The sequence below is a fragment of the Hetaerina americana genome, unplaced genomic scaffold, assembly GCF_022747635.1.
Source record: "Hetaerina americana unplaced genomic scaffold, ioHetAmer1.1.p SCAF_5, whole genome shotgun sequence".
Classification (NCBI taxonomy): domain Eukaryota; kingdom Metazoa; phylum Arthropoda; class Insecta; order Odonata; family Calopterygidae; genus Hetaerina; species Hetaerina americana.
The window spans coordinates 61,440,258-61,460,086 of NW_027287095.1; the positions used below are offsets into that span (position 1 = coordinate 61,440,258).

Consider the following 19,829-nt stretch of genomic DNA (forward strand, 5'->3'; position numbering starts at 1 on the left):
CCTCCCGTAACCGGTCAGCATTCTCAATTCTCTGTAAAAAAAATTAGGGTTATATATTCCTTATAGTGTGCTATCTCTGTGTGAGTTGATTAATGTAGCTGTTAGCATGCCCTCTCGAAGATAGTCCGGATATTACTCTCGGGGCGGTGAGGCATGCTTTGGATTCAGATACGAGCTTCGTATTTATTACGCGTATGTTATATTTAAATATTATATATATATATATATATATATATATATATATATATATTAGGAAATTAAAGTATATTAATATTATAAATACATAAGCTTTGCACTTTCTCCGTTTCGCGATGTGCTTGAGGGGATTGATTGCAGCGACAATGTATTTGAGTCATATTTAACCCCCTCAAGAAAGTTGTGAACTATCGTCAGAAAAGATACGGAACACAGCCGCGAAACGAAGTATTTCCTCGCCTATCGAGTTTCATCACCTTGACCATTTGTTAATCAATTTGCACGTTCCTGGGACATCCAGGATCCGGTGGCACTCGTTTCTTTTTTGGGCGAGGAGAAAGAAAAAAAAGTGTCCCACCGCATTGACACCCATCGGATTCTCTCGACAATGGGAAGTCGCCAGACCGTGTCGACCGCCGCCCGTTTTTTCCGATTGCGTGGACGACAATGGGGACTGCATTCATTGTTAGAGGGTGGTTGGCGTGGGAGGGGTCGGGAGTGAGATCGTATTTTCGCGCTCTTCCCCACCCTCTTTTACATTATTTCGTTTTTTTTCAACGCACGTTGTGCAAATTATTTGTTTGCACGAATCACGTCCCTTCAACCGCACCCCTGTAAGTTTCGCAATTTTTAAATCGGCGCCCTTCTTTGGTGTGACCTGCGGCATTTATTTTATTCAATTCCAATATCGTTCGTGATTCAATTTCTATGCACCGGATTCCATTTATGGAAAACCATCCGTGTAATCAAATGGCTGAAGAACAATAAACCTTTCCTCATCTTAGATCAGTCTTTAAGGATCGACTGACCATCTTAGGAATTGAGTGTATGACTTATTTATATGGCAGATGAAGTGTTGGCAACTTTTTAACATTCACTATCCAGATGCATAGGTGTTTGTGTAAAGGTTTAATCTAGAAGTTTGAAACCTTTTTTTTTAGCAATTCCCTTAACCCAAAGTCCGTATTCAGTAATATCTTATGGGTATTTATTCACTAGGTATGTTTTTAAAAAGCAAAAGTTTCTAAAAAGTATCAAAATTAAAACTGGTCCAAGGTAAATCGCCATCAAAGATATTTCTTGAAAATGTCACCCTCCTCCAAAGTCACCCTTTTCCATATGTATGCCATCATACCATACCATACCGTACCATATCGCATAGATTTGCGAGTCAGTCATGGAATAGAACATTGAGACACCCCTACGTTCGTACAGAGTAGAATTCCATTTCTTAATAATTTTATGATTTTCACGTCCAAAAATTTGAGGAAAGTCAACGAAGACTCATCAGTAAAGAGGTATCTTAGTGAATATATGTCGTAAAATATTGCCCTAATTGAGGGTTTTTCCAATCGGTATGAGTTAATAGGTTTTAAATTAGCAAACCATTCCTCGAAGTATCTACCTTTGCTATTAACACTGCTCACCTGTTTTGTACCACTCCTTGTGTTAAACATTAAGCTGGCTATGTTAATCAACCCTGATCAATTCTTCCCCCGATTCGTTCCCCAGAAAGCACACCTCATTCCCATGCAATTTTTCACATTTTTTAATGCTTGGTTTTAAGTGCGCCCTGTGAAATCTAAATTTTTCGAGGCAGTCTTCATTTAATTTTTCGTTTGAAAAAAAAATGTTTTCGCGTGACTCGCGACTTATCATCATAATCGGTACTAGCATCCTGAGATTGGTTTACTGCAGTCCTCCATTCTTCTCTATTCTGTGTTAATTAACACGCCCCCATTTAGCTTCTCTGTTTCATGATATTGAAAAATCTCTGATTGCCTTCTTATCGGTGTCTTCCCTTCGATTGTCCCTTCTATTAAGTTTCTGATTTCGCGATCTATGATTTCCTTCAATGTGTTAAAAGCCGTTTAAATATTGCGTCGACACATCGACCTGTGATGTTCGTTTTCCCGGGTGGTTCTAGTGATGTCTAGAGGATACGTCAGGGCCTTTGAGAGCGTAAGGGTCTTATGTGGAGGAGGGCCTCCTCCCCCGGTGTCGCCCCGGCCAGCGGATGGACGTCGAGAGCAAATGCATGTCCATCTGTTAGCGCGAATGCGGCCGGGGGTGGGACAAGGGGATGGGGCTGGAGGAGGAAGGGGCGTGGCGCTGGAAGGGAGGGGTTTTCGAGAGGACCACGCCGCGAGAGTTCACGTCCGTGTGCGGCGAGGGAAAGGGGGGAAATTCCCCGAGTCACGAACGATCACTATGCAGCAGTCTTCCTCCGGTGCGGGCGGGGTGTGGGGTTTGTCGGATCGGGGGAGGTGGGGTCGCGTGCGCGTCCCCCCAGGGGTCGGGAAAGGGAGATCACGTAAGGGTCTCGTGCATCCGGGTCCCCTCACCCCCTTTACTCTATTTTTCTCTTCTCCACCTCCTCCTCCTCCCTTCTCTCCCTCTTGCACAGCCCCCTTCCCTCGCGAAAAACCAGCCAATATTTGCAAGCCGCTCCCTTGGGATCGCAAAATCCTCCCGGGGAGTGGAGGAGAGGTGGAGGGGTTCACAAAGGGGATTGCGAAGAGCTACTTTTTTGGGGGAGAGATTTGCTAAGCCTGGTCCCGAGAAAAAAAATCAGGATTTTTGCGTTATCCCAACGGAGTGGGCAGGATTTGGAGGGTGGGGGGTGTGGGTGAAAAAAGAAGATGGGAACCTTCAATTACATTGGTAGCTTGTCCTCGAGAGTGAAAGGAACATTTGCGAAAGAATGAAAAAATGGAATGAATGCATAGTGAGAAGGAAAGTAAAGTATTTAAGCTGCGAAATGCTTACGATTTGTTCAAATCCTCTGAAAGTCATTAAACATATTTATATATATACATATGTTGGAACAACAATGTACATATGTTGGAACAAACATTCCAACATATATACATATGTTGGAATGTTTGAAGTGGGAAAAAGTTCTTCTGTTCATTTTAGGATTGGATTATTTTAATGTTACGGGTGAAAGTAATAAAATATTTGTCTGGAGACTCATGTAGTATTGTTTTCTCCATTTGATTGATCGTAAATCGTTCGTATCATAGGAGGGTAGAAAGAAAAAAATCAACGGGATATAAAGTGATGTAGCGTAGTGACGTTCACTTTTTGAGTCTTAGGAGCCCGACTCGGTTATCGCTGGAATCAAGGACCAAGAGGGTATCGACTTTGCTAGCCACCAATGAATCCCCGCCCCTCTAACTCAGCCCGCAGCCAATGATCTCTCTAAATTAATGCCTCGTGCTGTCCAATTAATTCGCGAGTTTAGGCCGACGTTAAGTGTCTTGCGCCGAGATGTCTGCCTACGCAGACGGACGCGTTTGAGCGTGTGGGTGTCGTGTCCATGTGTGTGTGTATGTGACCAAAATTAGACACCCCTCTCTGCGCCACGTGAAATTAATTCTAAGAAACTGCGCGGTTACTCAGTTTCTATGCTCCGTATTTCGCGTCTTGAATCCTTTCAGGCCTGCTCGTGGTCAAGTCGACGGCGTGACCGTTGCGCTCGAGCTTGCATTGTTAACGCTGTTACACGCCGAGGTTCGGCCAGAAATCGAGATCTAGGGAGCTAATATAAGCCTTGGAATTGGATAGATATCGTCCATTAAAGAAAGAACTCATCAGCCGTGCACCTCGTAATTTTTTCTCATCGCCCACGTAATTGCAAAAATTTTCTTGAGTGTGCCAGCGACTTCGTGGTCGATTCAGAGGGCAAGAGATTAATGGCATAATTATCCCTTACCTGACTCCACGCTTGAGGTGTAGGGATGAATCTTAAATATGTTGGGTGTCCGCCTTCTCCATGGGGTAAGATATTCTCCTTGGCATATATGGTCATACATGAAAGAAATCTTCGGAGGAACTGCTGCTTGGAATACATATTACTGTTTCAAATGATTGTCTTTGTGGACATTTTTCTCTCGTTACTCGTTTAGATTTCGGCTTTATTTAGAGTTTTACCGATTTTTGGAAGAGTAGATGAATTTACGGTAAATTATTTGATCTTTTTTTGCGTAGAGTTTTCATTTTTGTGAATTAAGTCCTGGATTTTATACGGTCGCCTCCCATGTTTCCTTTGCCATGTTTAATGAGTAGTATCTTCATGAACCATTTCCCTAATTGCTTTACGAGATAAAGTGAGCATTGAACTGTGCCAGGTAATACCGGGCAATTTGGTAGTTCAATCGGTAGAGAGCTTTGCGTACTGACCAGTGTGTCAGTTTTCAAATCTGAGCTACGACTTCGGGCTGTCCATCTTAAATTCAAACTATGGGGTCTTATGGATGGCAGAGCTTAGTGTGAAGCCATGGGGGACAAGGGAAGGGAACTGATCCTCATACCCTGAATCTGAATGCCAGAATGTCTCGCACCAAAAGATCCGTTCTCAATTCGGAATGGGCTGTATCCTGAACCACCAAAACTAACTGCCATACTAGAGGCTGTAGCCTCCGCAATAAAGGTTGATAGTTAATCGGCAATTTTTAAAATGAATAAATATTAATATAGTGCACTTAAATAAATATATAGACCCAATTAAGTTCCGGCACTAAGGTTCAGTAAATGTCGAAGCCTGCGTTGATCGATAAAAATATTGTAATTGTACAAGTGCATTTTTATTTAAAAAATTTTTAATAAGTTCCGCCAAGTTTTTCACGAGACATTTAAGTATAAACGCTACTTCTCGTTCGAAGGGGTTAACAGTATATTCAACGGCGCAAAAATATTTAAAACTTTTTTCGGTTTGTCATACATCGAAATACTGCTCCGATTATGTTGAAGGTAGTAAAATCCTGATCCATTAATATCGTTGAAATCGAAACATATTTTCCGCATAATTGGTCCTGGAACTTGGGTCCTTACTGCTTAGCAATGCTCAGTTAGCTGCCAGGTTGCATGCATCTTCGACCTGAATTCTTTCCTCATTGATTGGTAGCTGAAAGGTCTCCGCATCATCCCAGGCTAAATGAGATCATTTCTGAAAAGCGCAGCAGATCCCTTGGACCTGCCGTGTGGAGTTATTTTGAACAATTATCGGCGCACTTCATCAATGAAGATAGGAGATGATTAAGGCGGTCCTTCGGTGTCGCTCGTCTCAAGGCCTTGTCTGGAATTTTTTCGATGCTTTTCAAGTGGGCGTCCGCGGTGATCGTAATTATATAACTGATTAGCATTTCTACCCTGTTATCCTCCGAATACTTAGTTGAGGGCTGCCTTAACCAGCTCCGTAGAGATGCTGAATAATTAGTGCCCTTGGAAGTGTTTTATCGGTATTGCTTTGTGTCACGAATGAACTGCGGGGACGACTTGAAACGTTTTGCAAAGAGTTTTCTTGGAAGTTTACTTTAGGTGACTTACTGTTAATATTCCCCGTATTTACGACAATTACGTACAATTATCCTTTTTGATACGGAATAGAAAAGTGAAAAAACAGAGTTTTTGTAGTATCATTTTAAGTATCAATACAATGTAGAAAACTTACAATAGAAATACAATTAAAAAATTAATCGGTAGGCTTCCGAGAAGTCTCTTTGCTTGATTTTTACTGCTTTTGCGAATGCCATCTCGTATGTAATTATGTTAAAATTGTACTCACAGTTGTATACGCATTGTTTAAATTGACTGAAATAATATTTGGAGGGCAGTAGTTGGATGCTTATCTTATTTGCTCATGAAAGCCTTAATAGGTAAGTGTATTATCCCCTTTAATAGCAAGTCCGATTGTTGTCCTATTTAATGTTACTGTTGGAAAAATAGTTCAATATCGACCCATCTCAATGAGTGTTTCGGAAGAAACTCATTTTTTTTGCCCCTTATGTATTTTTCCTCCTTATTTTGAGCCTTTACTAGATAATCCGTGCTTAATATAGTGATAAAATCATTTGAATCGTGTGCTCTCTGAAAATATGTGATAGCTCACACAGCCCTAAAGGGGTTTCGAGTTATGAGGGTGGATTATTGCGAAAATTTACTTGATAAGTAAGTAAATTCCGCGATAGTCGGGTGGGCAACTTGTCTGTCTGCTAATCCAAAGGTCGTAGGTTCGAGTCAACTTTGAATATGGATGTTGTATAAAACCTGGTCCTGGTTGTTTAAAATCTGGGCCTTTTGAGAATCTGATAAGACTTTAATTTATTGTTGGGCTTATCGGGATCCCAGGGTCAATCAGGTCAGGGGTCTCCGGAGGTCAAACATCTTGTTTCGACTACTACACAGAGTATTGGCATGTTCGGATTGGAAAGTTCAGCATTAACTTGGTAATTTTGACCTCATTATCAGCAGTAAACACTTGTTATCTTAATCCGGGTAATAATAATCAACATGGGTATCAAAGAAAACCATCAGTATCCGAGTTGAAGTATGAATTGTTGGCACGTTCTGTTTGGAAAATGTATGTATTCTAAAATTGCCTCCCCGGGAATCCCAGTTGAAATGCAATGTGAGGTTTACCTCGCTGTTTTTTTTAAGAAAAACAGCGTATTTTTAAATAGCTCGGAAACTTGGTCATTGTGGCAAGAGGATGGAGAGATTAGAGGATTTTGTGGTGCTTGGGGGGGGGGGGAGATCGAAGAAAATAAAATGGACGGGAAAGAAAACAAACGATGAATTTCTAGGCGTGGTAGGGCAAGATATTCTTGAATAGAGGGTGTAGTATTGGGGTAAAGAGATATATGGATGAAAAGAATCGGCATATGGGATGAAAATTTAAGGGATGTGGACAGTTTGCAGAGCTGAAGAGTGTCTTATTGTTGTATGGGATTTAAAGATATTCATGTTAGTTATGGCTTAGGGATAGAGTAATAAGTAGTGTCAGGGCACTCCCCTATTCCGGACGACGACTGATAGTAATAACAATTGCCGCAGGGCTACAGTGCTAAAAACGGAATAGGCCGTTTCATCGAAAGAAAATAAGTATTTGAATTAAAGATCATTGAAATATGTTGATGTTTACTATTTACAATTTTTACAGTTGTTTACAATTTTTACCATTTTTACAATTCTGCAATTTCCCTTAGCTAAAGCTGGCATTCAAATAATAGCTCACACACACCTACCCAAAGTCCTTGGGTTCAACCTCTAACGCGTGTATGGATTTTTGTGTTGCGGAGTGTCACAGGTGATTCGTTCTCGTAAAGGGAAATGAACTGACCATCATCTTATCAGACTGACAATCATTTTCCGTATAATTTAAGAGAACGCGTGGGGGTAGAATATTCGTAGTCTGTGGGGTTACGTTAATAATCCCATTCCTCATCAGGAAACAATCTAAAGGTTGATTTTTTTAGATGTTTTGGCAGAACTCACCCCAAACTAAATCCTAAGCTGTGTGAGTGAGATTTTCTTGCGAGAGAGAGAGGTCCCAATGAGGGTGGAAGTTTCTTTCCTGGTGTAGTCACTCGGTTTCCACGGGGAGTTCTAATTGCTAGAAGAGTCGCACCACTTTCATTACAGTAATTACAGATACATTACCTGTATGTCAAAGGGTATTAAGCGGGACCCTCCGGTGAGTAGCCCAACTTTCTGTCAACTAGGCTATCTCGCCAACCGTAAATAATTTTCAGTATACACGCAAAAAGGAAAGATGATCGATGCATGAGCATAGAAGGGGGGATAGATTTGTTTTATAGGAATGCTTGAACGAATGATTTGGAGCACGGGGAAGACACCCAAGATAGCATCATCTCCTTCGTGATTGGTAAAGCAACTATTGATAAAGGCATTACTTTAGACAAATTAGATCCTATACCGGAATCGCGCCTGATTCCTCGATTCATGGTCACTAGGCGATCTATTTGACGTAAAAAGCAAATCCCATGCGGCTGTCTACTTGTTTTATTTCCATTTATTCGAACCGATTTTGGTAATAATTACAAGTCGTGGGTTCTTAATCAATCTCATTCTATCTGCCACTCCTTGAAAATTGTTTAGCCCACTCACCTTTTTTTTAATTATATTTTGTCTTGTATGCTCGAAGGTCGCGAAGTGATCCTCCTCTTTCCGATGTAATTTCCGTATCTATCTCCTGCGAGCGTAATATTTTTTTCTGTATTCTCAGCTCGCTTCGAAAAGTTTTCCGAATTTCAAGCGACTTGTCGTTCTCGAGCAGGCGGATCACGTGGGAGGACACGACCATTTTGGGATCAACCTTCTTCTTTTTTTCATAAAAATAAAGGGTACGGAAAACTGACACGAGGGAATAGAACCAGACTTAGAGGCAGCCCGCGAAGAATGCGTAAGCGCAGCGGCGCCGGTGGATGCCAGGCATCCAAGTCCACACCGCGAATTAACCCCACAGTCTACGGCAGGAGATGGAAGCACCAATGGAAGGAATTGTGGAATGGAAAAAGGTGGTTTTTAAGAGATTGATTTAATAACTGGAGGAACATTTTAGTTGCTGATATTACGTATATTTTAGCGGGGACAAATAGTTTTTTTAGCCCGAAGTTCATTTTTTTAAACCTATATTTATGACCCAATGACCAAATACAAGTTTACCAGCGAGTCTACATCTGAAACATACCCGAAATGTGGGTGTGTGAAAGGGGATGATTGAGCTAAATCTACTCCCCACATTTCATATTACCCATAAATTTAACTTAGGAGCTAGTAGATAATTAATGAGATGCCAACGAGAATAGTAACTGGGCGTATAAACAGCCTTATACTCAGTGAATTATTCTAGTTTTAGCGAGACCTCTTTGGATGAGAGATGCGCTGTTCTGTTAGTAAAAGTTCTGAAAGGTTATGAGCAATTCACGCAAATGGCAACAATGGGCGTATTATTTGAGAATTTTGCGTTCTCTTTTCTTGCGTGATAGAAGTGGCATTTTTAACCAGTTCCTTCTACAGCCAATCTTTTTGATTTTATTTTTATAACTCAATCTGAGTATATCTTGGTATGATATCGTTTGTTCTTCGTTTTTCACATCTTCAGAAAAGCTTTGTTTCCTTTCTCCGTAAGATTAACCGATAGTAACATTCATTTTTCAAGCGTTTTCAACATTAGTTCCTTTTAAACTGATTCAAAACTTCTATGTACCTCATCTGATGGAATTTAGGATGGATAGAGAAGAATGGAAGACTCTAGTTATCCATTCTTGGGATTAAAGATACTAATGATGAAGTATCTTAGCGTTAATTGCCCTTCATGTAGCTCGATCCAGGTCCGAAATCAAGAAATATCCTTTTGGATCTTGCCTGACAGCAGTGTATATTTCTGACATTTTTCGCTGAAATTTGCGCCTCCTCAAACTTAATTTAAGTTTGATTAAGAGTCATAGCGCGGACTGCCGATATTCAGACAGTCGAAGGCTCTCGTGTTTTTACTTCCCCGTGCATGCGTGGCTCAGCTGGCGTAGGATTGACAGTCGGGCGATTAAAGTGATTGAACCATCTATGTAGGCAAGGACGTTTAGATATTTTCAAATATATCGGTCTAGCGTTTAATCCTTCGGGACTTAACGATTCTCGGGTCTGATCTATGTTTTAGGAGCTCCTCCATTGCCGCCGCGTCCTCCGCTGAGGCCTACTGGCCGGTGGCGACCCTACCGAGGAACTGTAGGTGGATGATATACTATACTTCGTACGCCAGGCCCTCTTTCCCGAAAAGGTCTTTTTGTCGCGCGAGATTCTCCTCCCCCCCTCTTTCCCCACCTTCTCTCCCGTCTTCCTTCGTCCCCGCCCCACTCTCCCCCGCGGCTAGACTTATATAGGGAGCATTGGCAAACACATCGATACATTGGAGTTGATTTTTTTTTCATCATATCCCTCCCACCTTCCCTCCCTCACTCACTCTCCTTCTCTCTAAAGAGCAACTTGCTCGGCAGGTTCCTACTACATTCCAGGCCCAACTACGGGCGGAAGGGTTGCTCACTCACTCACTCACAGAAGGGGCCTGCCTTCCCCGCTTTCCTCCCCCAACCCTCTTACCATCTTCTTCTCCCTCTCTCCCCCCTACTCTCTGTTTCTTCTCCCTCATCTTCGTCTGCTTGTTTGTGTCATCTTCCCTCCGCTCGGCACCCCATTTCACTCATAAGGGCCGAGCTTATGTGCGTGTGTGTGTATGCACATACATATATATATATATATATATATATATATATATATATATATATATATATATAGATATATATATATATAGATATATATATACATATATATATATATATATATATATATATATATATATATATATATAATATATATGCCAAGATAACACTAGCAAAAAAATACAGGAACACGCAAAAAAGATGCTCATACGTAATCTGAACTTTCGGAATATGTGTGAGTTTCTTTTTTGTTTGTTCCTGTGTATTTGTTTTTGTTCGCTAGTGCTATCTTGGTTTTACATTATTATTCAAATCCTTGAGACTTTACTTAAGTTTTATGCGTGTTTGTGTTTGTGTGTGTGTGTATATATATGTATATGTATACATATATATATATATATAAAAGGAAAAGGGATAAACATAGAAAGGACGAACGCAGGAGATTGTACATATATGTATATATGTATGTATATGTATGCATATATATATATATATATATATATATATATATATATATATATATATATATATATATATATATATATATATGTGTGTGTGTGTGTGTGTGTATGTATGTATGTATGTATGTATATCATCGCTACGCTTGTGACTGACCTTATATCTAGAAAGATTTTTGTGTTTTTGTTTCTCCCATCGGAAGAGTCCTACGATATTGCCAAGTATCCCAAACGAATGAGGCATTGCGACCCGCGATGTCATGCCTTCTAGTAATACAGATTCAGCGATATAATTTCGATTCTGCGATGCATATTTAGGTCGAGTGGCTTCAGTTTCCGATGTCAGCCGTCGATGGAGAGTAAAATGCCGCATTTGGGAGGATATCTATATCTCTATGTCACGCCCTGCAAGAAATAACGCTGGGCGTCAGAAACCAAGTGTGTTATGTGCATGTGATACTAATAAAATTTCCGGACCAATGCACAGATGTCACCACCTAGTAAGACACTAATGTTTGTTTCATTTCATCAAGGGGTTAAAAAAATACGTGCAATGGGCATTAGAAAAGTTATTGCGATATGAATGCTATAATTGAAATGGAATTCATTAGCGTTTTTTGCATGGGCACTACCGAGTGTTGAGTGTACATGGCCCTGTTCACTGTTCATATCCTTGCATCGCAACTCTCGCTACCGCTCCTTTCATATCTCGTCCCCACCGTTGCTCCATTTTAAAATCCACGGGTCGCGACCCTTCCTTTCATCCCATCTCTCCCTCCCCTGAAATGGCCATTTCAGTGGGTCGCTGGAGGCTCATTAGCGAAATGGGATTGCGTTTCTGATCGCGATACATGATTTTTTTTTCTTCGACCCCCTCATTCCCCTTTCCTCCCACATCCCTCCACTTTCATTACCTCCCTCCCGTTACGTTCATTTTCTCTTTCTCTCCTTTCCATTCCTTTTATTCCCCGAGTCGGGGAAGAGGAGGAGGTTCGGGATTGAAAAATTAAGCCCAGAGAGAGAACCAAAGCTTGAACCGCCTCTGCCTCGGACTACCCTCTTGTTCGTGCCCGCTCTTTGTCGTATCGAGCGTGGGATTTATTCAACGCCCTAGTTGTTCGATCGCCGAGCGTTGAGAGCCCGATTCTCATGCCTTTCAATGCCTTTTAAGTGCCTTTCATACGATATTAACCAGACGGGCACACCAGAATATAAAAATCCATAGGGATATCTGGGAAAGATATTTTTGTCGTCGGATGGGGAAAAAATATCGTCACGTTGAGCTCGTGTTCAAATAATATTTCGTAAACTCTTTGTCGGAACGGATCGTGTGTTTACCCTGCAGATGTAATCTGCCGATACAAGTTATCCATTTTTTTCAAACGACGAATGCTCTTTGGTGTAGGTCTTATTTCGCTTCCCTCTTTGGATAATTTTATTTCATGTATATCCATCCTTGCAAGATTAATTATTGATGAATCGAAAACCCCTTTACAGAAAGAGCAATTAATAATGAATTTTTAAGTATCCGTCTTAAAATAAGTAGTCATAGTTTTCCTGAAAAAAATGTTAAATTATTGTTACCGTCATTTAAACTCTTCGATTAGCCTTTAAGAGACATTCATCTCTTATAATTTTGTTGGACATAATTGTTTCTTCTTTGTCTTTATTTTCAGCTCTTTTGATTAGTCTGAAAGGAGCAATAACTCCTATATTGGAATTATTCGTTTATTGTTTGTTTTTTCTGTCGGAGAATTTTCTACGAGTGATAACAGTCAGATTATTTTTTTTAAGTATAGGTTGACCTTCTGTCTTCCAGTTTTGTACTTCAGCGACAGAAGGCACTTTAAATAATGTTTTAATAGTGAGCCCTTCTTGATCATGTCCCCCCGTAAACCTGACTAAGGGAGTTATCTAATCAAGTTTCCGAATGAAGTATTTGTTTCCTGCTATAATTGCAAGGCATGTGGCAGAAAAGGTTGGAAGAACTAGGCGTATGGACAGAAAAGTTCTTTCGTTTGGCAGCTGAAATTGGGCAGGGTGAATGACGACTCAAGGAATAGGTCACGGGAAATGCTATGACTTCCTATGCAGGATAGGTCGTGAAACTTGCTTGTTACCGTCCTATCCTATTACATTTTATCTAATACTCTACTATCTCATTCTCCTTTAATGAATTGATTTACTTGTACATGGTCAACGAAAGATGCATATTTATATATATATATATATATATATATATATATATATATATATATATATAAAGTAAGAATTTTCATTACGATTTATTTGCAATCGGAAATATTTTTATATTGGTATATATTTTAGTGGTACAATCTGGATGGGGATCATGGAAGCCGGAACACAAGTTATTCAAACTCTTATTCATACATACGATACGACGTTTCTCTCAATTCTCTTTCAGGTTAGGCATACCTGTAGTCTCAAAAGTCTCAGTTGAGGATATTACAGAATTTTTACAGCCTCTTAATAATTTCTTCCCGACCGCCTCCTTTATCCTCACATATTTATTTCGCCTCCGTCACAGTGACTCATTGTTTCATACGAACATTCAAAATCTCACTCGCTGGAATCAAGTATTTTCCTTTTTCCGTGGTATGCAGTTCGGAAAGTAATTACCTTAAGTTTTGGAAAGCATCGTTTCTTTCGTGGTATTCAGAAATCTTTTTATTACATTTGCACGCCCTCCGCTAAAACACGCCTCGGGAAATCAATTCCTTATTTTTACTTTTCGCTGTTTCATTCCGCCGGGTTAGCAGGGAAAGAGGTAATCCCTCTCTCCCCTTAGGACCCTCGTTGGATGCTTGGAATTCGATAAGTATTTCAGAGTCCGGAAAAGTAAAAAATTAATAATAATAAATTCCTCGAAACGTTATCTCATATATTCGAAATGAATTTCGCTCCATCGCGTGAAACTGTAGAATTTCGGTCAAACATTTCGGTTACGCGGTTGTCTTGACTCCTTGAGCATTGTAACCCCTAAGGCATTCATTCCCCCTTCCCTCAAATCGATCGCTGGCTACGCCCCTGAGTGGAAGTTTTAACCCGACGCACAAGTGCCTACTTAAAATGGGAGTATGCCGTAGTGTGTTAATGGCATGCGTAAATGCCGTTCCATCAATTTCCATTTTAGCGTGCGGGATCGTTGGAAACGTCGCTGGCTGTTTATTCACTTCGCCGTCGTTGGAGGTCGCACCGCAGATCCTTGCGGCTGACGTACTTTTATCGCGCCGCTGTGATTGTCTAAATGAGGCACTAGGCGTTTGGCGTAGCGGAGTGTTTTCGACAGAAAACCGGATATCCCGTCGACTTAAATTGCTATGAGAGTTCGGTCTCATCCGACTGCGTATCGGTGACTGAGGACACTCTCGAAAGACAACGAGTAGCTCGGCACTCGGCCTCGTTCATCTCATGGCATTAGAGCTTCTAGTTAATGCGACCGTAGCGATGGCGGAGAATTTTGTCTCGCGAGAAATTTCAGAGCATTCCCTTTGCCTAAATATTACCCTAACAACTTCTACCGTTTTTTTGCTTGATTCCTGTTCGTATGACCTTGTTCGGATCATTCTGAAACTAATACGTGGGTGTACACAACAACTTTCAACTGGGATTCCTGTTGATTTAACGTTGTGAGGAATGAATGTTCTCATCCGTGTGCGGTCGTCTTGTATGGATGGAGTTATTTCTATGAAGTGGGAAGAAAGTTTACACTATAATACGTTTTTATTATAGCTTGGTTCTTGAATTACGAGCAACATAGAAAATGATATTTTTGTGGTAGGGGAGGTGATGATTAGCGTTGCGTCGTGCTACAAGCACATTTAAATTTTTACGCATTCGGCTGACTTGCCCTGCATGTAAATGGTGCATATTTGATCTTCTCCGCATTAATATCCTCGGAAATCCGTGTAGTCATTTCATATTTTAATAATAATGCATAAGTTTGATGATGTTTCCGTAAAGTTTTTTTTTACGGTCGTCATATGTTTCCTGTGAAAGATGGGTATTCTGTGACATGTCTTGAGATATGTTCACGCCTAACAAAGGAAGAATGAGCGGGAGTATGTCTTTGTATCCCGAAATATATTTTCCATATTTATTTTGAGTAATAGCTAGTGGTTTATTATCAGTGAAATCCCTTTCCACTTAAAAAAAAGCTCAAAACTCGGTATTTTTTTAAAGGTCAAATATTCGCATCGCTGTTCTTTCGAGAGGTTGCCTTTAAATGATTTCCAGGAAGTCAAAAATAAACTGTTTTATTAATTTAGTTTTCATTAAGCCGAGGGAATCCTATTCAATCCCTAAATTGGCACCAATATACTCGGCGGGACCCTTACTGTATTCTAATCCTGGCTGAGTGAATGGTCTCTTTCCGCGACTAGCGAGGAGCATGAAAAGCCCTTGGGACTGTCAGGGGCCCGTCCTACCCTGATCGAAATTAGTGACGCTTGGTATTTTAGGGGCTGCAGGACCCGGTCGCATTCCCATCCAGCTCCTCCGCCAGTGTATCATCGGCTATTTCAGTCTTCGTTTTCATTCATTGGATTCCTTTTCCCTCTTTCTTTCATTTCAATATCCTCTTCTTTCTCTTTTACCCTCCCTCCTCGTTTTAAATTTGTCTTCCTCCCTCTGAGGAATGATTCGTGCCTGGTATCGCAGCACAGTGTGCTCGCTGCCAAGCCCTCCTCGACGCACTAATGGGCAGCAATGATTGGAATCGATCGTTGGGCGAACTTTATGTGCGACTGTGGAGAAATTTACGTCCACACATGACCACTCGCAGTCGCCGTAGGTGCATTTGGCAAGGATTTTAGGATGGGATTCAAGAGGGAAGTTATAGCAGCCCCCCCTTAGAATTTCTTTAAATAAAAATATTATATTTTTTGCTAAAGCCCTCTAGTTGTAATTACATTCACATAATTTATCACATTTAGAACTAACCACAGCTATCAACTCGAAGGTCGGTTTGGTAGAAGAGGGTAGAGTTCAGCAAGAACTAAGCCGAACGAGGAGTGAAATCATGCATCAGGGTAGGGGGGATATTTCCCCCAAACCCAGATTCTCCCCAGGAAGATCTGGTATCCAAAATTCACACAAAAGGAACTTAATTAGATGATATTATTTTTGCGATTATCTTGAATGATCATGACTATCGTTTTCTGCGGGTAATATCGCAAATTTTGCCGGGGAAAAAAATTCCTTTTGTCGGTCTAAGGACAAGACGATTTCCCTCAAATTCACACTGTGGTCTCTCGCCAACCAATGCAATGCGGGGGAAGAATAATTCCCTCGGTGCCGGCATTAGACTCGTACATTTGTATCCATCCATCCAGGCCGTTAAGTCGTGCATGTAATCTTCGTGTCTCGAGCGGCTCCCATCCCAAGTCGCTCCCTTCAAAGATTAAAATATTCCGGATCGAGCAAAGGTGATGGCGCGAGAATGCACACTCTCGCCCGAGAAGAACTTTCGTGGACCGGTCACGCTTGCACAGGGTCGTCCGTGATTTTGCAAATTGGAATAAGTTGAAAAGAGTGCAAAAAAGAGCCGAGTGCCTGTGTACGTGTGCGGTGAAAGTTTTGAAGAAAGGCGCTGCATTCACATTAGTCGGACCACACACTGGATGAGCGTCAAGCGTTTTGGGCTCCACCCAAGAATACCTTGATCTCTGAATGAGATAGGCAAGCCGGATTCGTCATAAATCGTCCGCAGGGGCGCAAGTCGGGGTCGGTGGAAGTCACGGTGACAGACGGGCGAGTGTGAGGTTATTGCCGGGAAATTGCTCGGGGTTTCCAGCCATACCTCGCCAGAATAGTGCACTTAGAAGTCAATCAGTGGGCGAAATCAAGGGAGAGTTCGTGCGTGCCTCTCTATTTAGTCCGTGCCTTGCATTATTCGCTTGATAATCTGAGGACGTCTTCGGCCGTAATGTAGAATCCAAAGCGTATTTAGAGCACACGTGTAAGCGGAGTATCAATCTGGCTGAATGTGCAGGTATGTTGGTCTCGCCCAGGAAAATTGCAACAAATTAAAAGGCAAAACTCGGCTATGTCCAACTTACATAATTAATGAGCAGAGAATTATCGAAAGCTACTTTCGTCACTTAAACTTCAGAAAGGTGCGTGTCATGTTTCTGCGGCCTTGTTTTGAGAATTTTCCCGAAAAACATGACTAACGTAATGAGATAATTTAACAATCCAAGTCTGATTCCAACTGCATTATTTAGAAACGGAGTACAATGGGGAGGCTAGATAACTAACACCTCGCATTCTATGCATTAAGTTCATCTACATCTACTTAATACCCCGCAAGCCGCCGCAAGGGCGTGTGGCGGGGGGGGGGGGTGTTAGGACACCACCCGTAATTTAGAAAAGAAAAAAAAACGCAAGTTAAACGAAGCTAACCGACGATCCCAAGGATGTTAAATTATTCAACAATATATGCCAACCACTGGAAATCGTTAATTCCATGGGTTATTGCATTTCGTTAATGTATTTGTAGTCATTTTTTCATGTCCTTGTGAATTTTACGTGTCATATGCTTTTAACTTTGATTTTAATTTCTACCTGCCCTTAATACTCTTTTAAATGAGCAAGCATTTGCCTGTTTTCTCTTTCATTGAGAAATAAAAGTACGAGTGTTGTGAATTTCCGGGTTGGACGCCACCCAGCAATGCTTTCGATCATTATTTTGGTTTGGGTATCACGAGCACCGGAAGGTTGTGTAGAAGTTAAGACTCTGCCCACGCAGAAGCTCCCTGGGAATTATCGGATTCGTGAACGTAGAATTCATGCTTGGCGTGTTCTATATCGATTTCATTCGTCGTTAAACGTGGTTTTCTATAATTTCATTTCCTGTTCCGCCTAGTTACGTAGGGAAAGTAACCGCATGAGAGCCACTTTACTGAATAACATCTCTGTGCGTTTAACTCTTCTGACAACCTCCGTTTAAGCCGTTGGATTTACATGAAAGTTTATACTGTACACAGTAATTCTCTGATGGTTAAGTTTCATTGGGCATTCAGCGGAGTTCCCACAGTCGATTTACAGAATTACCGTTCCTTCGAGTTACTTGAAGTGCTTCGGATGCCCTAGCGCCCACCAATGTTCTCGAATTGCTACACGACATGGCAGACACGTTGGTATATGAATTTGGAACGCTAAAAGTTTTTTTTTTGTTATTTAGCAACTCTTAAGATTTAGTAGTCAATGGAATTATATTTGCATTGCGTGAGCCTATGCGAGTGCGTCCGACATAAACGTTTTGAACCTCATGAATAAGCAAATCCGTCAACATCCTTTTGTTCCTATTCATGTGTCTTGGAAATAGATGAATGCCACTGGATCGCACGCGTTGAATACCTGAAACAAAATTTCTCATTTACCCTTGGTTTACTCGTGTTATATATTACTCATTGGCTGATGTTATCTAGTCATTCTACGCAGTTGTTGCCAGCATATTAAGTGGATGACAATGAAGTCCTTGTTGGTAGACAATTTAAAATCGACTATATAATTGAAACACTTAGTTATTTATTGCATGGATTATTAATAATATTTAATTGCTATAAATCGTATTTCATTGACAGAAATACCGCCTTAAATTAATAATTCACGCATTATATCTCTGCCTCGTATCACTTATTCTGAGGAAATATGAAACCAACGTCGTTATTCCGGATTTTGCTGAGCATAAATTCAAGAGCGGAATTCCTCTGGAGTACACATGCCACGAATTCAATAGGGTTTCAACTTTAAGTATCATGTACTTGCCCATGGTTCAGTGCAGAAAGTGTATCTTCAGTTCTGTGTAATTGCAATCCCTCATAATCCCTTATACCTATGAATATGTAGTAAATCTGGTAAAAACACTCACTTCTCACAATTGAATGGCAACTACGTAAGCACGTATGCAAATTTTCGGAGCGCAAGCCATTAAACCTGTTGTGCAATTTGATATATGTACGCTGTTCTGCATGCAGTGATGTAATTAATCCTCTACCCACCCCAGCAATCAAGGCTGGTTTTTGTAGGTGTGTTAGAATAGAACTCCATAAGAGTCGAACATAATTGTACGTAAATTTCACAGATCCAAGGGGACCAAACTCCTTTCCTTGGGCTATCTGTGATGTTGTGTTAACCTCAAACATTCAGCAATTGGTTTTTAAGGTGAGTAGCAGTAATACATCAGCGGTATCTGAGCTAAGGATCAGTCTCAATCCATTAGCCGAGTGGTCGATTCCCTTAACTTCCAGCATCAACCAGTCTACAATAGCCCATGTTGTTTAGGGGAAAGAGCACGTAGAACTTTCGATTCGATGGAAGAGTTTCAACAGTCTTTATACATATGTGTGTGTGTGTGTAAATGTATATATATATATATATATATATATATATATATATATATATATATATATATATATATATATATATATGACGTATAAGCAGTCACAAGAGCAATATAACACCTGGACGGTGCAATAGAACACTAAAATATGTATAGAAAACAGGGAAAAGGCAATCACAGTTAAGAAAGTTGAAGCTTTTGGCCTTCTCTCAGGCCTTCCTCACGTAAGAATGAGACAGGTAAGAAGAGCCTGAGAGAAGGCCGAAGCCTTAAAACTTTCTTAAATGTGAGTATCCTTTTACGTGTTTTCTATTCATATTTTTGTGTTCTATTTTGTCGTCCAAGTGTTATATATATATATATATATATATATATATATATATATATATATATATATATATATATATATATATATATACTATCCTTCCTTCTTTCCGCGGAGGAAGGTGATCTTGTTATCGAAAATTGCGGAACACGTGAGAGTGTCCTTTTTTTGTGTTTTCTATATTTTTGTTTGTTGGGTCCACCGTTTGAAATGTATATAAATACACTCGTTTATTTGTGTGTGAGCATATATATATATATATATATATATATATATATATATATATATATATATATATATATATATATATAGTTATGTATGTATATATTTTTTTTTCCCTCATGCCACCCCGCCAGTCATTTTTTGTTCACCCTCAGCGATGTAGTCAGTCGAAGAAAATAAAATCCGCGGAGGTGTCGATGTGATGGAATCGCACCTGCTTCGCGTCTTCGCTCACCGCGCAT

General features: G+C 40.5%; 1 long non-coding RNA gene across 1 annotated transcript in view; it reads left to right on the forward strand.

Annotated features, from left to right (window-relative positions):
* Window positions 1–19,829, forward strand: part of LOC139693553 (uncharacterized) — a 163,613-nt gene that overhangs the window by 1,074 nt on the left and 142,710 nt on the right. The gene's annotated exons all lie outside the window — the stretch shown is intronic.